A 22,153-nucleotide genomic window follows, 5' to 3' on the forward strand; every position below is an offset into this window, starting at 1 on the left:
GGTTTTATTTTTTGTATTTTTGTGCTTTGGATTTATTTTGTTAATCATAAAAACATTTTTCTTTCTTTTTTCTTTAAAAAAAAAACAAAAACAAAAACAAAAGACAGTGGGTTCACAGAACACAATACAGACATTGAATTTACTACCTGAATCACATTCTCCAAATATTCTCTGTAATGACTTGGAACCATTTTTACCCCACATGCTTTATCCTAATTGAAATTCTGCTATAAAATATCTGCATGCTGGGGCCAGTAAAAACTCATCATTTGAACACAAGTCTGGGCAAGAGATCATGGGGCGCCCTGCGGTCTATCTTAGCTGCTTCCCCTGTAAGATGGCTTCTCTCTTGTTTGTCTTGTTGATTGGGTTATTTAAACTTGTGTGTTATCGCCATCATCTTCCCCCTCCCCCCATTGGTAAGTGAAAATGCCTTCTAAGAATGTGGAAAAGCCTATGAAAAAAGTACATGAAGAGGTCTAGAAAACCTTATAACTAAAAAGAGAAGAGAATAAAAACAGCATTTTGAAAAAAGAAAATGAATACAAAACCGTAAACAATAAGAAAGGACAATGTAACATGTATTAGCTACCAAAAAACATGGTCGCACAGAGCATTTGTCCACTCACTACTAATGAGTTCATTAAATGCAACTGGTGTTTTAAGTCCATTATATCTTTCCAAAATCCTCCATGGATAATTGTGTATGTTTCTAAGAGTGGTTTAGTGATATATGGGAAAACTGATCAGGATTTTAAGAAATGCTTTTATATTCTTCTACTGAAAATAAGAAAATACAGGTTCAAGCTATTTGGAATTTCAATATCCCAAATATTTTCAGGACTATATTGGATTTGTACAACACTGGATGCCCGAGGTCACAGAGTGAAAACACAATTAGATGGTGTGATGAATAAATCTGTTTTAAAGTTTTCATATCTAGAAAGACCTTTCAAACTACAAAGAACTTAATATTTTTATGTCACTTAGAGATATTTGGCAAACATATGACTCTAGATAGTGTTCCATACCAGAACTTCAAAGTAGTTGTGTGATGTTGAAATAAAGTTGGAATCCTAAATCAAAATTCAAAAAAATACATTTGAAGTTTTAGAGATCTTCATAAACTCTTCTTTCCTCAAAAAAGAAAAACAAAATTGAGTATGGAAGCCATAGTCCATCCATGGACTGTTGTGGTCATTCCCAGCTGGATTCTCTGCCTCTAGTTATCTCTATCCCTTCCTGCCCAGTAGTCAGCATGAAGCTCTCAGAATTTTCTGGTAAAACACTATTTGGTCATTACAGCTTCTGGTTGAGGAAACATTCCCATCTCTTTTTGTGTCAGATTGAAATGTCTCTTTCCAAATGCCAATGTCTCTTTCCAAAGGCCAATGATCAATGATCAATGATCAAGGTCCAGCCCCATTACCAAGTTTTCTTTAACAGTCACCATCACTCTGTTACCCTGTTACCCTGCCCTCTTTTGTGTGTTTTGGTGGTTCTTTCAAACCTCATGGTTTGGCAGACCCTCTTGGGCTCAGTTAGGAACCCCATGCACAACTGTCTTGCTCTGTTCAGTTCTCCAATAATCTTGGGCACAGGTACAACCAGGACATATCCACAAGTAGCTTCTGAGAATATGGGGTCAATTAATGTTTGTTAAATGAGTGAATGAGTATGACATTATCTGCTTGAGTAACGAATGCCAGTCTTGAGAGACTAAAAATCTACAGGAGACTTCCATCTTTAATTATAGGCTGGACCAGATACTCTGAAATTTCCTGCTGTAAAACAAAATAAAATATAATTGACATCTGTTTAAATGCAAAGCTGAGCTCACAAGATAGAAAGAGAATTCCCTACAGAAATAGGAAAACAGTCATAAATCTGCACTCATGCCAAGCTACTTAGAGTGGTTTTGCAATTGATCAAGTGAAGGTTTTAGTTTAAAGGACCATAAGGAAGAGAAGATATAAAGCCCATTCAATGTGAAGCCTGGAACCAAGACCTCTGGAGAACGCTACATGCTTGGCAAAAGGAGGATGAGGAAGAAATGCACTCTGCTTCTGGATATATATGGAGAATGAATACATCATTTACTGACACCCTTTTGGAAGCCCCACTAAAATCAGAACAAAAATATTTTTTTTAATGAACTACTATGAGAACAGATTGCAGGAAAGAATCAGTAGTGGTAAAATATTGGAAACTTAAAAACCCATGGAAGAGTAGTAACTGACTCAGAAGATAACTTAGGGCACTTCATCCTAAGTCTGCAGTAGAGAAAGCTAAGAAACAGCAGAATTTTGACTGCAAATTTCCCCCCAAACTCACAATTGGCATGAGGAATCTCTAGGGGGTGGAGGTAAATTTGAGGGTAAAAATGAAATGATTGGTTGAAGGTCCATTTGGTTGAAGAGCAGTTGGTCCCCCAGTTTCCACCCTGATCTCACTTGTCCCATTCCACCATACCACAGGTGACTGCTTCTTTCAAACTGCAGCAAGATGACAAGAGTTAGTGGCTGATGGAAATAAAACACAAAGGCTCTAGACTGTCAGATACCAGCCCTTGTTTCAGACAGGTAAATCATTCTGATAATAAGGGCCCAAACTGAAAGGTGGGATTCCCCAGCCACTTCCTAGTTATAGGCATCTAGGACTAAATCCTCTAGGGAAGACAAAGGAGAACATTCTGGGGCCTCTGGCAAGGACAAGAGGAAGGGCTAAAGCTACTGATGCCAGGAGTCCCTCAAAGATACATCCCAGCCAGAACACCCCCTCTGCGGAGAACACACCTGGCAAGCCAAACCACTTTCTCAGTGCTTCCAATCAGCTTGCTAGCATCCCATTCGTACAGATGAGCAGATACTCAAGGGTGATCACATGGCAAAGAAAGCCTCTATCATGAAAGACACAGATCAAAACAAAAAAGTAAATAAACAAACAGGAAAAAGAAAACCACTTGGAGGAAGTGGAGACCATATAGAAAGAAGAATATTTAGGGGGAAAAAAGGTAGAATTACAAACATCCTCAGAGAGATAAGAGAAGATATTATTTCCATAAAACAAAAATAGAAAGCCAGAAACAACAACAACAAAAAAGAAAGAAGGAAAGAAAGAAAGAAAACAATATTTAGTAAACAAATTAAAAAGCATCCTGGAAATAAAAAAGACTGTAGCAGAAATTTAAAATATAATGAAATCACCACATGATAGAAAATATTATTGAAAAGATAAAGCCAGGGCACTGGTTCAGAAAGTCCAAAATCCAAACAGCCATATAATTCAAGATATTTTCCTCCAAACAGGCAGGTATATTTTTCCAGAGAAAAAGGATGTATTGATCACCCAACATTATAGGTGAACATAACCCACACCAAGACACCTCATGGTTTCTTGGAACACTAAGGAACAAAAGAAAATATCCCACAGGTTTCCAGAAAGAAGAGATCACTTCCAAAGATCAGGAATTGGAATAACAAGACTCAGACCTAACAGCGATGCTGGGACCTAAATGACAATGGAGTAATGCCTTTAAAATTATAGAAGGAATCAATTTATAAAAAATAATTATTTTCTGGGCACCTGCGTGGCTCAGTGGGTTAAAGCCTCTGCCTTCAGCTCGGGTCATGATCCCAGGGTCCTGGGATGGAGCCCCACATTGGGCTCTCTGCTCAGCAGGGAGACTGCTTCCTCCTCTCTGCCTGCTTCTCTGCCTTCTTGTGATCTCTGTCTGTCAAATAAATAAATAAAATCTTTTAAAAATAATGATTATTTTCTTAGCTAAACTAAGTGTGAGAGTAAAGACAATTTCAAACATATAAGGTCTGAAAAGTTTTACCTCCATCCAGTACATTGATTTGTAAAATGCTGGTAAAGGCTGCATTTGTCACAAATAGGGGAGGAAGCTCAGAAAAAGGAAGATGGGGCACAGAAAACAGGGGATCCAGCCCAGGAGAGAAACAGAGAGACACCCTGGGAGGAGGGTGAGGGGACAGCCGAGGATAAGATGTGCTTCAAGTATTAGATGGCCACCAGTCCTACTTGGAGCGCATTTGCAGACTGCAAGCCATCTTTCTTGAAGAAGTTGCAATTGACAGAATGTTTGGTGTACCTGAATGTCTTGAGAGAAGAATGCAATCATGGTGAAGAGGTTATGGTTGAGTCAATGATAAATGCATAGGAACTTATGCAAACAAAATTTTAGGACTCTAGTTATTTCCACAAAAGATAAACAAAACTAGTTCAGAAAAGGGAAAAAATATTAAAGTTGCTTGATTCATCTGTAAATAGAGTCTGTATAGTTATAAAACAGCTAGTGCCGGGCATAAATCATATAGGCCTATATTAAGATATAACTACATAAAATGAACCACTTACTGTCTTTCCTGGAGTTAACCTTGTGAGGACAAGGGGAGTGAATGGAGGAGGGGAGTAATGGAGGAGGTGAAGTGAAAGCCAGCCCAGCTTCAAGTGCCAACTCAGGGGATTTGCACACAATGACTAAAATGAAAAGTATGGAAGTAGTAAGGTAAACACGTTATTTAGAACTCTAGAAGTAAATCCCAAAAGAATTAGCTAAAAGAGAGGAAAGAGGTTGACCTGAAGAGGGAAAACAAGAGAAAAGATATGTTTGTTTTTCTTTTTTCTTTTCTTCTTTAAGGTTTGGTGATAAATGTTATGCAATAACAGGAATCTAAATTTGTGTTTATAGGTACATACACAAGTAGGTGTGTATATGTATTTATAAATGTGTGTATGTATAGGCAGTTTGATCTCTTTCAGTTTCTACTTATCAGCTTATATACAAAGATAAATCACAAAGGAATTTTTCTATTTCTGCCTGGACTTTGGGTCTTGTGGTGAGACAAAGAGGAGAAACAAAAAAATGTTTCCCTAAAACTCTTAACCCTCATAAGGGTGTTGGGTAAGAATTCTTACTTTAGAAGGCTTTTCTTACTGTATGTATTTTGGAAAACTTTGCTTACTGATGTATCCCATGCTACTAGCACAGTCTTTGCACATAACAAGCACTCAATAAATATTTGCTGAATAAGTAAATAAATGAAGATAAAATTAAATTAGTGGTATATAACAACATGTATGACAAAAGGGGAAATACTTATTGGTAGACTTTATTAAAATTAATATACTTATTATTAAAAATTTAAAGTTAGTGTCTATAATAATTGAAATGGAATGTAAAACTTCCAAATTATTATGAGGGAAAAAATTGAATTAAAAAAATGACCAATCTAAAAAATTGAGAAAAAAGAAAAAAGAATAGAAAACATAGGGCAAATAGGAAACATGTAATAAGATGTTAGAAATAAATCCATGTGGATAAGTAATCACAGTAAATGTAAGTGGACTGAAAACTCGCCAATTAAAGGACAGAGATTATTAAAATGGATTTTAGAAAATTCAGCTTTATACTTTTACCAAAAACATATCTTAAAGTAAGGATACAGAAATGTCAAAAGTGAAAGGATGAAGAGAGATATTTTAGGCAAATACTAGTAGAAAGAAAGCTCATATCGATATAATAATATCAAGCAAAATACACTTTAACATAAAAAAATTACTGAAGATTAAGAGTATCATTAAATATTGATAAGTTGGGGCACCTGGGTGGCTCAGTGGGTTAAGCCTCTGCCTTCGGCTCGGGTCGTGATCCCAGAGTCCTGGGATCGAGCCCCGCATCGGGGTCTCGGCTCGGCGGAGAGCCTGCTTCCTCCTCTTTCTCTGCCTGCCTCCCTGCCTACCTGTGATCTCTGTCTGTCAAATAAATAAATAAAAAACCTTTAAAAAAAATATTGATAAGTTTTTCATTCACCATAAAAAATAACAATTCTATCCTTTTCCATCTCTACTAAAATAATTTCAGTATATAAAGCAAAAATTGATAGAACTACAAAAAGAAAATAGCAAAATCAACTCACCCATGGTAAACTTTAATGCAATTCCCTCCAAAAATGATAGATCAAGCAGGCAAAAAATTAGCTAGAAATAGATTTGAGTGATGTAATTAACACATTTACTCCAGAGGCTATATATAGAATGCTGAACTCAGCAATTGGCAAATACACACTGTGTTCAAGCACACATGGAACACTTGTGAAAGTTAAGTTTGTATTATTAAGTCAATTAAGCACGTCTCTGTAAGTGGGAAAGCTACCATATCACAGACACTATCTTTTCTGACTAAAATGGAATTACACATTTCTTTAAAATAACATTTAAAAAAACAAGGATGTTTGAAGATTTTTAAACATATTTCTGAAATATCTATGGATCAAATAACAAATGAAGTTAGGAGCATGTAGGTATCTCATGTGGTAGAGTGTCCAGCTCTTGGATTAGGCTCAGGTCAAGATCTTAGGGCCATGAGATTGAGCCCTAACTCGTGGGGAATCTGCTTGGGATTCTCTCTCCCCTCTCCCTCTGCCCTTCCTCCCACTCACATGAGTGTGCACTCTCTCGGTCTCAAATAAATAAATCTTAAAAAAACACACAAACGAAGACAGCAATTAGAAAATGTGTTAATTTCAAGGATAATTAAATAGTACATACCCGATACGTGTAATGAACAAAGGTGGCGTTAGAGGAAATTTTTAAATGTTTATATTAGAAAATAAGAAAGAATAGAAATTAGAGAGCCAAGTGTCTTAAGAAGTTAAAAAGACAATAGATGTACACAAAGAATGAAGCCAAAAGTTGACCTTTTTAGAAATCTTAAAACTGTTTTTTTAACTAGTTTTTTTAAAGAGAAAAAATAATTCACAGTAAGATTTACAAATCAGTTACGACTATAAATATAGGCTATGTTTTAAAATATTAAGAAAACAGGGACTCCTGAGTGGCTCAGTTGATTAAGCATCTGATTCCTGATTTTGGCTCAGGTCAAGATCTCAGGGTCCTTGTCTCAGCCCCTGTTAGGCTCCCTGCTCCCTGCTCATCAGGGAGCCTGCTTCTCCCTCTCTCTCTACGCCTTCTACTCATGCTGTCTCTTACTCTCTCTCTCAAATAAATAAATAAATAAACTCTTTTTAAAAAAATCTGGACCACAGCAAAGATGTCTTGTATCACTGCTTCCACTGAATATCGTGCTTCATGCTCTGGCCTGTGCAGCAAGTCAAAGAAATAAATGTTAAAAGAAATGTAAAGAAAGAGATAAAACTGTTATGTGCACAAACTTACCCAGAGAGTTCTTCTGGCTAAGCTGATTCTAAAATGTATATGGAAGAATGGATGTTCAAGAAAGGTCAAGATGTTTTTGAAGAAAAAGAATGAGGTGGACTGAATTGGAACTACCATCTCTACATCCAGATTTATTTTGAACTATGGTAAATAAGACAGTGGGGTATTGGCACAAGGATAGAAATATGTGACTGGAATAGGCCAGAGAGCCCAGAAATGTGGAAAATGTGTCTAAGATTAAAGTGGCATTTAAGATTGATAAGGAAAAGATAGACTAATCATTAATTAGTTCTGGGTTCATTAACTTCATTCAAAATAACAATATTCCATCCCTGTATCATGCAATATCCATATCAATTCCAATTAGTTGAAGACTCAACTTGAAAAGCAAAAGTTAAGATTTTTGGGCAAAATTATAGGAAGATATCTTTAAGACTATGATACAGACAACTTCTTATACAAGACATAAAAGGCACAATTCATAAATAAAAAGATGGATAAATTAAAGTACATTATAATTTAAAACTTCTATACAACAAAGGAAACGATTAAAAAAAAAAGACAAGTCACAGACGGGGAGAAGATACTCTAACATATAACTAATAAATAATTAATATCCCGAAAATATAAATTTCTTAACACCACCCAACAGTTCTATATGTGTGATATGTTTTGCAACATAAACATGCAATTGACATCTCTACTGTATAAATGTGTATTTTAAATCTATAAATCCATATTATATTGATTTGAAATAAGATGTGGCTGGAAAGAGAATTAGTGGAATTAGTTGAATGATAAAACAGAAATGAAGAAATTATCTGAAATGCAGCTCAGCTATTCAGAGGTAGAAATTATGAATACGAAATGGAGAGACATAGAGGACTGATTTATAAGTTCTAGTAAGTACCTAATCAGAGTTCCAGAAAGAAAAGACCAAGGCAGAGGAAATATTTGAAGACCTAATAACGGAGCCTTCCCCAAAACATAAACAGGGGTACCCATGCCGGAGAACAACGTGTGAATACTTCCTAAAGTTGAGTGTGTGCATTTCCTAACAACCAAACAATCTCACCCATAGGTATGTATACATAATTTCTTGCACATGCATGCAAGGTAACATGTACAAGAATATTCATGGTGTTAGCATTTGTAATTGGAAAATACTGGAAATAGTCATCAATATGAGAGATAAATTACAGTATATCCACATAATAGAATACCATGAACCACTAAAAATTAATAAACTGGGGCTACATATGTCAACATAAAGAAATCTTGTAAAGATACTGAGGGATAAAACAAAGTTAAAGCATATGGTACGATGTCATTTATTTAAAAGTCACAAATGCATAATACAATAAATATCACTCAGAGATAAATACAAATGTATTTGTATAAAGTATAAGTATAAAGAAATACTTAGAAATAAACAAACACCAAACTTGGATGGTGATTTCCTGTGAACAGAGTGGGGAGAAGTGGAGTTTATGATCAGAAAAGGAGCATGTAGGGATCTTTTATTGTATGGATAACACTCTATTTCTTAAAGAGTAAAAGGCTCACAAGTTCCTTACATCACTCTTTATAGCCTTTTTATGCCTGAAATATTCCAAAATCTATTTTTAAAGCAGCAAAAAGTCCTTTGAGGAGGCTGTCCAAGAAGTGGGGCTATTTTAACTGAAATGTTAATATGAAAGTTTCTAGAGACATCTAAAGATTCATAAAATACAGTTTATTCATGGGTTATTCTTGACTCTCCATCTTCCTTTCTCCCCTGGAAGACACTGTATTTCCTCTAGGCCGGCCATATCCGTCATCTTCATGGCACACAGATTCTCCTTTCTCCTCTCCGTGTTCACTGTGTCCTAGCATATAAACATTCTCAAGCCTCTACTGTCCTCGATAAATAAATAAGGACCTCCTGTCCCTTACACCTGCTGTGAAGGTCTTGCCTTCCGTCTCGCCCTCCGGAGTTCTCCGAGGAGCAGCTTACACTTCCTACCTCCGGCCCATCGCTTCTCCTTCTGTAAACCGCTCCTACCTGGTTCCTGTCCACTTTGCTGGAAGAGCTCACCCTTGGTTACAACAGTCACGTGAAAGTCAAATTCTAAGTAACGTTTCAGTTTAATAGACGCCGGCTGTCCCTGACATTGCGGATCTCCTCCTGCTCCCCGAAGCTCTGTCGGTCCCTCTGTGCTGCGACCCTCACCGTTTCTTGTTCTCCTCACACATCTTATTCCTCTTCTGTTTGCTTCATCATCTCTGAGTTAATCACTTTTGTGATAAATCAGGGGACCAAATGCGCATGGGTGCGTTTCTGAATTCTCTCTTCTGTTCTGTTCATATCCTTGTTCCAGAAACACACAATCTTCTCTTTTTAAGATTTATTTGAGACAGAGAGAGTGCGCATGAGCGAGAGGGGGGAGGGGCCGAGGGAGGGAACCTCCGCCCTGGGGGGGGGGGGGGTGGGGTGGGGGGGGGGGGGGGGGGGGGGGGGGGGGGGGGGGGGGGGTGGGGAAGAGTAGGTGGCTCCGTCCACTGGGCCACCCGGGTGCCGCCAGAGCCACATGATCTTAAATTAATTACTATATCTTCATAATTGACCTTAATATAGGAAATAATAAGATCTCCAGCTTTGTTTCACATCAAGATTGTCTTGGTTATCATAGGCTCTTTGAAATCTTTCTTCCCCCTATATCTGTCCCCAAAATTTTTTGGAAATTTTTGAAATTCTAGAGTCTAAGAATATCCAATTTAGCTATTCTCACTCATGTCAAGGATTAATTTAGGGGACAGTTTCTTCAGAAACCTGCCTATCTTCCCGCCACACGTGGCTTAAGGTCCCATTTCATATGTACTCATGATTTCCAGGGCTTGTTTTTTTTCTAGAGATATATTTGGGAATCATAATGATTATGTATGTGTTTATTATAACTTTTGTTCAATCTCTCCTGTATCCCCTTTGCGTTAAATATTATTATCCCATTTAATAGACCAGAAAACTGACATAGAGAAAAGTAAACCTACTTGCCTTTCACACAACGGGTAAATTTTAAAGTTGGCGTTCAAATTTAGGTCTGCCTGATTCCAAAACCCAGTTTTGTTTTGTTTTTGCTTTCACTATTTACTCCTCCTCTTCCGATGACACAGTATAATAATCACAGAATTTGAACTTAAGTTGTTAGAGGTTTGATGTTTACTTGTAGGTTATTAAACTTTACAGCACATAATATTCAACATTCGTAAGTAAGGGCCCATGACATTCTCTAATTAGAAATAAAAAATATTGCTTATGTTTGAATTATGTATTGCTGAGTAACCAATCACCCCAGAACGTACTGACATCAAACAACAAGCATGTCATCACATTCGAGAAATCTGTGGGTTAGGGCACACTAGGAGGGATTTCTTCTGTTCCACCGCTGTGGGGATTCCGCTGGGGAAACTGGGATGGCTGGAGGCTCCTTCATTCATACTCCTGACGCCTGATCTGCACTCTGAAAGGCTGGGCTCAGCTGCGGCCTTCAGCCAGGGCGCCTAGACGGGGCCTTTCCATGTAGCAAGTGACAGGCGGGGTTCCAGGAGAGGGAGCATGTCTGGAGAGCGAGCCTTCCCAGAAAAAGGAGTACACTGCAGGACCCTTTCTGATCTAGCCTCTGAAGTGCCAGGGAGCGCTGGCATCATCTTCTCTTAGTCAAAGTGATCACAAGCCAGCTCAGATTTTTTTTTTTTTTAGAAGATTTTAGTTATTTATTTGAGAGGGAGAGAGAGAGAGCAGGAGTGGGAGGGGCAGAGAGAGAGGAGAGAGAAAATCTTAAGCAGACTCCACACAGCTCAGAGCCAAAGGCAAGGCTCGGTCCCACAACCCTGAGATCAGGACCTGAGCCGAAACCAAGACTCAGATGCTCAACTGATTGGGCCACCCAGGTGCCCCAAGCCTGCTTAGATTTAAGGGACAGGGACATAGAGCCTGAGACTGCCTGTCAGTCGTAGGAGTCTCAACAAATTTGGGACTATATCCTAAAATCACTAAAGTTTATAAAAACACCAAAACTTTAATCATATGTTGTTTTTTTATGTTTTTGTTTTTGTTTTTGTTTTTAATTTCTGCTCCCTAGTTTCTCTCTTTATGGCTCATATTGGATCTGGGACTGATATCTTCACAGTGTTCATGGGTCTGTAGTTTCTCACAATATCCACAGTTAGATATATTCTTCAGGAGGGATATGACATTTCAACAGGTCCCCGTGACTCTGCACCTCAAGAGGATGTGAGGTGGTACTAGACACAAATTCTATATCCCCATTCCTCTCTTCTGGAGTTTTCCTATTTTCACGAACCTTGAAAAAACTGGCAACATATGGTACCCACGAAATGTAACCAGGAGTGTTTCCCTGGCTTAAGAAACTTTCTTTTAAATTATGATAACAAGTAATATATGGGGAGATACTTAAATGAAAATAAATATTTTAATATTTCATTTGAAAGGTAATAGGTTACGTTTATGGAGTACTTAACTCAGCACTCATCAGTACCACGCTCAGCACTTCTTTGATCTTTTAAGATTCTGTGCTCTTTCGCCTCAAAGTGCGGTCCTCACACCACAGCATCCCCATCACCTGGGAGCTTGTTAAAAGCGCAGAATTCTGGGTCCCAGCCCAGACCTCTTGAATCAGAATCTGCATTTTGGTGGTTCATGTGTCCTTGAAAGCTTTAACATCCTGCTTCATTAAGTAAGCCCTACTACCATCTGCCCATAGAAACTTGCTGAAGGAGCACAATTTTGAGTTGGCCAAGCCAGAATCCAAAACCAGGTCTGAATGGCTCCAAGACCCCTAAGCTCCTGACAACTACTCTCAAAGTCTTCCTAGTAAATTCCATCATTCCTGCTAGTGAGGGTTTTGCTCTATGGACAACTGCTGTGTGTTTAAAGGGAGGTTATGGGGCACCTGGGTGGCTCAGTCATTAAGCGTCTGCCTTCAGCACAGGTCATGATCCCAGGGTCCTGGGATTGAGCCCCACATCGGGCTCCCTGCTCAGCAGGAAGCCTGCTTCTCCCTCTCCCACTCCCCCAGCTTGTGCTTCTTCTCTTGCTGTGTCTCTCACTGTCAAATAAGTAAATAAAACCTTATAAAAAGATAAAAATAAAAAATAAAATAAGAAAGGTTGTCAAAGCCTTCCAGGATTCTGAAAACGAGGCTCTAGAACAGGTTTCTCCAGCAGAGCAGCGTTGTTCCATCACCTTCAGAACTGTTTGGTCACTGTTTTCCCTGAATGATTGAGAGTACCTCGAAGATGGGACCATTGCCCTGTTCGTTTTTACAACTCCAAAAATCAGCACAGAAGCTGGCACACAACATAGGATCCGCTCCTTATGTGCTCGTTAAGGAATGGACAGTAGACCTGTTTATTCAAGGGATCTGTGTAGACTGCGGACAGTTAAGTGGAAGCTGATGTTATTTTACAGTGAAAGAAGGCACAGGGGGTTTCTCTGGCATTTCTTATGAGCCCAGAAGTTCAGCTGCAGAAAACCAAGGAGAGAAGCTGCTCTTGGCTTGTCGGCCCAGCTTATCTCTCCATGCAGGCAGCCCCCAACCTCAGCCAAGCAATGCAACTTCCTGAGAAATGTGCTCCTTTCTTTCCCAGCTCTGGAGTACAGCTCCTCTGGGGTTATAATTAAACTCCACCCGATTTATGAAGGACAGGACCTGTGACACGCTGGGACGCTGGATCTCCACATTTCTGGGTGGGTCCTGCCATTTCTTGTCTTTTCCTCTTCTTTTCTTTAATCGGCTCTATCTCATCTCTTCCTATGGAGAGATCGAAGGAGAGGAGAACATGGACACGCAGCCACGGTTCATGGTTAGAGCATCCAGACGTCCTGGTTTGCCCAGGACAGACTCTGTTTATGCTTGCTGTCCTGGCGTAGTTATTAAAAACATCCTCTTTTGCTGTCAAAAACATCTCTGTTTGACGATAAATGAGGGGGGGACCGGAGTCCCTGGGACCCAGTAATGGTTCTGAAGTCAGCTCTGGAACCAGAACAGAGCCAGTCCGTCACGCAGGCATCTACTTTCTGGAACGGCCCATCATCTGTGGTTGGCCATTTCTCCAAGTGTGGTCTTCAGGCCACCTGCCTCAGTCAGTTAAGGAGGTGCCCGGGCCCCACCTCGGTCCTGCTCAGTCAGAAGCAGGAGCTTCCTGTCCCCCAGGACCTTGTTTCCTTCAAAGACCCCTGAGGACCTTCTCTTCCCCCAGACCACATCCTCCTGACCCCGGGCACCCAAATCCTCAGTTTTCAGTCTCAAGGCTTCCAGCTTCCCACCATCCTTCAGCAGGGGCCTGAATGCCGCCCTTGTCTACACACCACGATGCTATTATTAGGGGGTCACGTCAGATGCCCCACGGCCCTTTGATCCCCCCAGCGGAGGAGAGAATCGCCGGAAGGGACAGGCCAGCCTGAGGTTAGATAGTCCCGCACTCCTTCCTCTGGGCTCCGGGTGACTGCCGGCCCTCAGGAAGGAGCTGAGCTATTCTTAGCGAAGGTGTGGGAGCCTGGCAGGAGCAGCAGGCGCTGCCCCAAGGGTCAGAGACAGGAACTGGCCACCCACTTTGGCTGCTCCCCCACCTCCTTTGGCTGCTCCTCACACGAGGAAATGACCACCACACTCCCTCAACCCAGCAGCGACTAGGGCTCAGGCTCGGGCCACCCCCGGTGTCCCCTCAGCAGCAAGCATGGCTCAGGCTCCCTCTTCTGGGTCAGGATGTAGGCACAGTTAGCCACCAGCTCACTTCCTTCATGGAACCCTCTCATTCCACAGATGCCAAGGCTGAGCTCCTGAGCGGGGAAGTGATTTGTCTGAGGCCCCTGGACACTCTGGGTCTGACCCAGAACTCTAACCAGTGCCAGGCAGGGTCCTAGGTTATGGGAACCGCAGGGTTGGGCTAAGGTTTCCAAGTGCAAGGCAGAAGGCATGGGCCATCTGTGACAACATCCTCATAAGTCCTCAGGAAAATGATGAAAAATAGGATAAGAGCACCAATCGTACTTCTGTAGAAAGGGTTTCCTCTTGAGTTTATGCTCTTCTCAACTTGAAGTTGTAAAAAAAAAAAAGACCTTATTTTTATGAAATGACGACACTAGCATACGATAATCTTATGTCGGCCCCTAACATGAAAACATCTTTTACTGATGTGTGAGGTGAAAACGTATCTGCAAACCGATAAAGCAGAGAATATTGACAAAAAAAAAATAAAGCCACAGTTCATTCATTCATTTAGGAAATATTCAGGGGGGTCTCCTTACTGGCCTGCATGGCTCCAGGACACAAAATACACACGGGTCTGCCCTCATGCTGCTTACAGCCAAATGGGGATGACAACTGACCAACAAGTAAGTGTATGACTATCAAATGTCACAGGTGCTGCGAATGAGGTTTTTAAAGGACGGTGCTGTCAGAGAGAAGCTTCGTTTCAATCAGGCGGTCAGGGAAGACCCCAAGATGAGGAGCCAGCTGACAGAAAGCAAGAACCAAAGAAGAGCAGTCAGGCAAAGGGACAGCTCGGGTGGAGATCTGGAGTTGGAAGAGACCTTGGCAGGATTTAGGAGGCTGACACAGCTGGTGAGGGGGAGAGTGGACGAAAAGGCCAGCCTCAGAGCAGAGGCTGACAGGCAAGGTGAAGCCCAGCCCCTTCAGATCTGATTGGCCATGGTGAGCAGTTTGGACTTTATTTTAGAGCAAAGGGAAGTCATTGAAAGGTTTTCAGCAGGGGAATGAAATGTCCTAGTTTTAATTTAAAAATTTTATTTCTGCCTGCTGTGTAAAGAATGAACAGGGAAAAACTCAAGAATGGTCAGAGGGAGACCGGATTAGAGGCCGCCAGAATTTCAAGTGAGAAATGCAGGAGATACAGAGAAGTGATACTCTTTCCTCAAGATTGTGTTCTGTTTGTAAGCAAACACACGCACACACACACACACACACACACACCGCACACACACATGATGAGTCAGATTATTAGGCAAATTCAATAAACTCAAATGTTTGGACACAGATCTTTGGAGACAAGAGCTGAGAACACTCCAGGACCTTCCCACTCCCTCTTCAGTTCTCATCCTCTGGCTTGACTATGAGGTCTTCGGATGGTCACCGTGCTTGCTCCCCTAGGTCAATACATCCTTGGAGACACTGTCTCCACTGTCCCCAGCCAGTCCTCCCAAAGTTCCTCAGTTTGGATGTGACCATCTCTGGAGAAAACACACATCTGGAAAGCAGCTGCCTGGCCACTCTCACAAAATGCTCGTCAAATCCAGTTGAAGCTGGAGTGGAGGGAAGGCGTGGAGAACTAAGGGAAAACATGAAACCCGTCCAAGATGGGATCTGGGTAGAGTGTCAGGGGCACCACCCCAGCTTTGGAGACATGCCTCTAGGGTAGCCCTTGGGATTTCAACTGGCCTTTGTGCCTTCCTCTGATCCCTGAAAAACCAGATGTGTCCCACAGCTGTGTACCATCTGCTACCCTCCATCCCAGAGGAAGCTAGAGTTTGGGGGTTAAGGAAGTGAGGCAAAGACAGTGACTCTTCTTTGGCTCTGGAGGGTGGATTAGAGGATTGAGTCTAGACTTCCCACGAAGTAGGCAAATGGCCTGGAATCCATCTGCACAGTGGCTCCCCCAAAATTCTCCCCTGGCATGGAAAAAATGTTAAAGGAAACTCAAAGTCCTGGGGCTTCCAAACTCCTTTCCTACTGAATGGTTCATAGACTCTGGCTTAGAGACTTCATCTTTCCCATTCACTCTACTACCTGCCCCTCTTCCCTGCACCCCGAGTTTCCAAACCTGGATCATTACAAGTCTAGCAGCATCTAGTTGGGCTGACGTGCAATCTTCCCCAAAGAAAGAGAACTGAACTCCCATCCAGTAGATGATGTTATCAACCCCCTCCCTGATCTCAGAAGTTTGGTGCAACCCAGACATATGGATCTTTTTAGAGACTCATGCAATTTGGCAGCCCTGTTTCACACCCTCCGAGCCCTGCTGCTCTGACAGTGCTCTGCTGGGAGTGCACCAGGAGAGGGAATGAGCAGATCTGTGCAGATCTATTATTCTTGTTCTTCCCAGTCATTTCTCCTACCAACTCTCCACTCAATCTGGAAAACAAAAATTGTTTCTTTCCTGGTTCAATCTTTGGCTGAAAACAGAAAGAAGAGAGAGAGAGTGAGAGAGACAGAGAGAGAGAGAGATGAGAGAAAGAACACAGAACTACACTGGTCGGTTTTCCAAGACAAAGGCTCAGAGCTCCTCACTAGCTGTATTCTCTGCCTTGCTTCTCTTCCTCTTCTCTATCTCTAGTCACTCCAGGGAGAGCTATTCACATTCCACACATGTGTGTGATTGGTGCTGCTGAATTGTGCAGTGCACAGCCTGAGTAATGTTTACTTCATCCCTGCCTCCTCCATCAGGTAATCCATCCTGAGCCTCTGGTGAGTAAATTCAGCCTCACTCTGTATGTTCTCAAATGACGAAAAATGCTTCTACGGAGACAAAAAGAGGTTTCTGAACATTTGCACATCCACATTTGCCCCCTTTCCCCAGCCAGACACATAGAAGACTGGCCTGTCTTGGAGGAAAGAGAATTTTCTTGCTGCCCCTAGAAGAAAGAACAACTCCTCTGCTTGGAAAGCAGCAACCAGAACTGCCAAGGGAAGAATTCTGACACTCAGAGGTCTTCTCCCAGCATGAGACCTCTGGTGACCTCCCCCCCGCAACTAGGGAGTCTGTAAATTTTGAACCCTAAAGGGTGAGGCCATCTTGGATGAAGGAATTCACAGGAATCACAAATTCACAGGAATCAGGCTGTTCTTAAGCTATTTTCCTCACCCTCTGCCTCTAAGGTGGTCTCTTCTGGGCCCACAGAACCAATGCAGATGATAAGAAGCCAGAGAAATGAGAATTGAAGAAAGCTTTGCCTTTTTCTTCCAGAGCCAGGCCTGGACCAACCACCTTGTTTTATTTTTGATGGTTTCAAGACAAAAAAGACCTCTACATGAAGCATACGAGTCAATAGCTTGGGACAGATGTTTCCTTTCCAGCCACATTTTCCTGCCCCGAGTTAAAAATAGCCACCCTCTTTGCTTTGGCTTCCATAAGATGTATGTTATTAACACTCTCCAGTTGGGTTTGCAGAGACGAAGACCGATGGGTCCCCGGATTTTAGAGCCTATTGGCCTATGAACTAGATGCAATATTGAGTGCAAGAAGCCCCTTCAAGCCCCTTGAAGGGGGTTCCAGGACCCCTTCATGAGGGAAATCCCTACCCTACACCAACCTTCAGGTAGCATCAGACAGAATTTCCAAATGAGGAAGGCAGTTTGCTAAGTGGCGTCTCTTGTTTATCCATAGTTCTTTCATCTTGGAATTTTCTTCAATCAATTACATGCTGACCCCACAGGGTAGCCTGCACCCGCTTTGATACTCTGGCTTTAATGGAAACATCCACGCTATCCACTAGCATTCGAGGGCAATGCCAAGATAGGCCTGCACAGCCAGGAAGATTTACTGAAGACCTAGAACAGACACAAGGGAAAGCAGCAGAGACAACACCGGAAGTACAGCCGCACTCCTAGTCACAAACGGTGGAGGTCTGACCCATTCTTGGAGCGCTGCTTCCCGGGACTTAAAGGATGTTTATCCAAGTTGGTTTCATCACAGACACATTCACCCTTTAGCCAAGCTGTGTTCAGAATCACGAGGCCGCTCCCAGAGGGACAGCCCACGTCCTGACAAAGCTAAAGAAAAGAACTATAATCATGAATAATCACCACACTTCTCACCTTCTCAAAACGAAAATAGCTTTGCATATTATTTTTGTTTGCAAAATTAATGCACAGCTCTCACAAATACCAAATGCACAGGGTCCTTACAGGAGTGGAGAAGAAAGTAAAATTTACCCATAGCTTCACCATCAGACACAACCCTTGTGTATGTACTGGATACATGCTACCACTTCACACACCAAAACGGCATCACACTGTGACATGCTTTCTTCTCACTTACACATTGCCAGCTCTTGCCAGGTGCAGCAATGCCCAGAGAAGCTGTGGGTTGTGGAAAAAGTCTAGCCAGAATGCCACAGCCTTTCTTTTGGACTCAGGAGCTTGTCCCTTAGCAGCCAAACCGAGATGGTGGCTTGAGGCCAGTGCTTGGAGGGGAGGGGGAAATGAGACATTACATTTTATGCCTCTTTTCTAATCATCATTACATTTTTGCCTTTAATGATATCCCAAGGGGCCTGTGAAAGATGCCAACAGATTTTCTTGGGCGCCTGCATTGGGTGGTCAATCCAAGCTCACTCCCTTCTAAGGAACAGCCTCACCCACTCAAATGCAATGAGGGGTGTGATCCCAACATGTAATTCCTGTATACATACATAGACAACCACAAGTAATTTAAAAACTCGTATAACTTAAAAATTTTGTAACAAGTTAAGACACAAATTACTCATGAACAAGTAATGATCTGGATTAAAAAGGGGACATATTCCAGATAAAGAACAGATTAATGAGACAGAAGGAATTTTATCAATAACAATTTGAAAAGTTTGATAAATACGTAATTGCCTAGGAAAATAATAACATTTTCTCAAGAAGAAATTTTTTTTAAACTGAGAACTCATTAACAAAGAATGGAATCAGTGTTTTAAAATGGTCTCACACTAAATACTGGGCCCAAATGGTTTCATAGGCAAGTTCTAACAGATCTTTAAGGAAGTAATCATCCCAATCTTATAAAAAACTCTTCCTGAGGATAGAAAAAGAAAAAGAAATACTCTCCAACTCAGTTTATAAGGACTTTATAACACTAATACCAACATCGAACAATGACATAGTGATGGAGGAAAAAATACAGTCTCATTTCACTTATGAATACAGAAGCAAAAATCATAAATAGAACATTGGACTTGCAAATTAAATTCTACAGTTTATAAAAATGCTAATAAACCATGACAAAGCTGGGCTTAATGCAAAGTTGGTTTAATGTTAGAAAAATCTAGAAATGTAATTTACTGTACTACCATATTAAAGGAGAAAATATGTATCATTCCAACAGATCTAGGTACGACATTTTTAAAAATCATAGTAAGTTCATTGTTAAAGAAAGAAATCTTTCAGCAAATGAGGAATAGAAGGGAATGTGTTTAGCATGATACAAAGCACATATAAAAAATTAAGCAAATGTAGTCTTAAGTTGGGAAAACACTAGAATATTAGCTTTTAAAATCGAGAATGAGGCAGAGATGTTTAGGATCACCACATCTTTAATCCTCGCAGTGGACATTCTTGCCAGGACATTACCTTAAAAAAATAATAATAATCATTCAGAGGTAGAAGGACTGGAAATAAGAAATAAAATTATCACTATATGCAGCTGATAGGATCATTTACATAGAAAACCCAAGGAATCTACAAACACCTAGGAATAATAGGAGAATTTCACAAGGGAGCTCAATAGAAGATTAATATAAAACAATGAATTGTTGTTTCATACCCCAACAACAAAAATAATTAAAAAGAAGATATGATTTACAATAGCATTAGAGGACATCCATCATCTAGGAATAAATCTAACAAAAGATGAATTACAACCACTGCAGGGAAAATCAGAAACTTTCAGGAAGACCCAAACAACGGAGGGCTATGCCAAGTTCACCTAAGGAAAGATTTGGTTCTCTCCAAATTAATTTACAGAGAAGTTCTGATCGAAATCCAAAAGGCTGTTTTTGGGGAAGAACCTGATAAACAGATTCTAATACATATGAAAGAGTAAAGAGCAGAGAAGAGGCAGGCTACTTTTCTGAAGAAAATTAGGGTCTTCCCTTGTCCTACCCATATCGGGACTTAGAAGCTGCAGTAGATGAGACAGCAGCAAAGGCCCTGGGGTACACAGGATGACCAGCAGACAGAGTCCAGGAACAGACCCACATTTATACAAAATGTTGGCATATGACAGGATGGCATTTCAGATCAGAGGGAAAGGGGAGGCTACACAGTAAACAGAATGGGAAAGTGGTTATCTGTGTGAAAAATATATGACATTGGATCAGTGCCAGTTACTCACCCTGGTCTCTAAGTTCCAACCCCACACTTCCAGACTCTTCTCTATAATGCTGGGGAGAGTGTGTGTTTGCTCCATTATGGGAAAATATTCAATTCTTCTACAGAGGCCAAGAAAAGCAAACACGTTGGGCAGAATTCATCAGCTGTGTTCACTATAGATAATACGTAAACAAGTCTTGCGAGACATTGGCAGAATTCAGATAAGCTAAAAGTAGGTAGCCAGTTTTTAATCTGCAAAGACATGTAAAAATAAAATCAATGGAATATTTTGTAAAAATGGAATGAGCAAGAGTACTACTTACGGGTGGAAAGGTATAGAAAGATTAAGTCACCATAGGGTAGAGAGCATACCACCTCAGGGCTGACAACCAGGTCATTATCTACCTAAATTGTCTGCCTGTTGGTGACACAATTCTGGTCCCTGTAGGCTCTGCCCCAGAAATGCTAACAAAGGGGATAGCTGCACAGAACACTGACGAACTCTGTGAGGAGTAGACCTGGACCAGGCCTACCTGCCCTTGCACTGCCCAACAGAGCAAGTGGTGGCGGCATTGTTGGCTCCAACCATGTTCCATCTACTGATCACTTACCTAACTTCAGTTCTGGTCCTCACAACCATACCATTGGAGCAGAACGGAAGACTGGGGTTCTTTCACCTGGCTTGCTCCCTATCCCATGCAGACTAACCTACCCCAACTCTTTCCTCTTCTTTCTGGCTGTATGTTTTAAACGGATTCAATAACCTTTGTGACCTGATCATCGTAATTTGGCCTGAGACTTCTGGCTCTGTGGTCCCTAGAGCTGGTCTATGGCATAGCCAGAGGCTCCCACTTCATGGAACTAATGTCCCACTAGACACTGGGGCCTGGAATTCACACGCCATATTTCCTAGACCCCCTTTCCTATGGGTTTCCAGTTAGGTATTGCCAAGAGGAGGCACTGGAGAGAGACTGGGAGGCGGGAAGAGGAAGGAACAGACTCCCTTCTGACTTTAAGTCCTTGTGACCTCCCTGTGGCATCTGAACACCTCTGCCACCAAGGCTCCCTTCCTTATTCAACTGGGATCTGAACCCTGAGAGTTTTTAAAGAACCCAAACAAGTTTGCAACATGGGAAAAGGGTGTTGATTCTATAATACGAAATCAAAAAATCAAAATGAACAAAAGTTGTATTTATTATCCATAAAAGGTAAACTTAGCCAACTTGTAAGCCACAATTCAACTCTAACAGTTTTATATAAATGTAATAAAGTTTGAATTATAAGAACCAAATGAAGTATACACTTTAAAACTCAAAAAATTTTTTAAATCATTTCCTTTTTTTTTACATCAGAGAAGTTATATTTAACATGGAATGCAAGTCTATTTTAAATTGCTTGATATGATGTGTGTGTGTTGAGGCTGAGATGGAGCAACGTGCCACAGTAAAAATGGTCATGACCTAGAGGTCTGTAAAGGGCCTTACAGAGCCTCTCACTCTGGATCTTTCTGTGGCACCCTCCACTATGAGCAGTGTAGTCACCATCCTCTTCTAGCACCAGATTAAGTGGTGAAGTAGGGGGCAGAGACACCAACGGGCAGCCAAGAAAGTCTAGAGCTTTGAGGAGACTTGAGAACTTACCTCTATCTGACCGTGACGAAACAGGGGAAAACAGGAAACAGGAAACAGACCCTGAGGCAGGGGCCCCAGGATGGACTCCTCTCCAGTGGTCGGACCCAACCAGAGTGTGCGAGTGGTGAGGCCAAGCTTGTGTGTGCTTGAAGTGGTGTGTCTCGATGACTCTGGAAAATAGGAAGGGTAACCACTTATCCCCTAATGGCACAAGTGTGGTGCAGA

The sequence above is a fragment of the Lontra canadensis genome, unplaced genomic scaffold (genome assembly GCF_010015895.1).
Source record: "Lontra canadensis isolate GAN:19392208 unplaced genomic scaffold, GSC_riverotter_1.0 scaffold63, whole genome shotgun sequence".
NCBI classification, from domain to species: Eukaryota; Metazoa; Chordata; class Mammalia; order Carnivora; family Mustelidae; genus Lontra; species Lontra canadensis.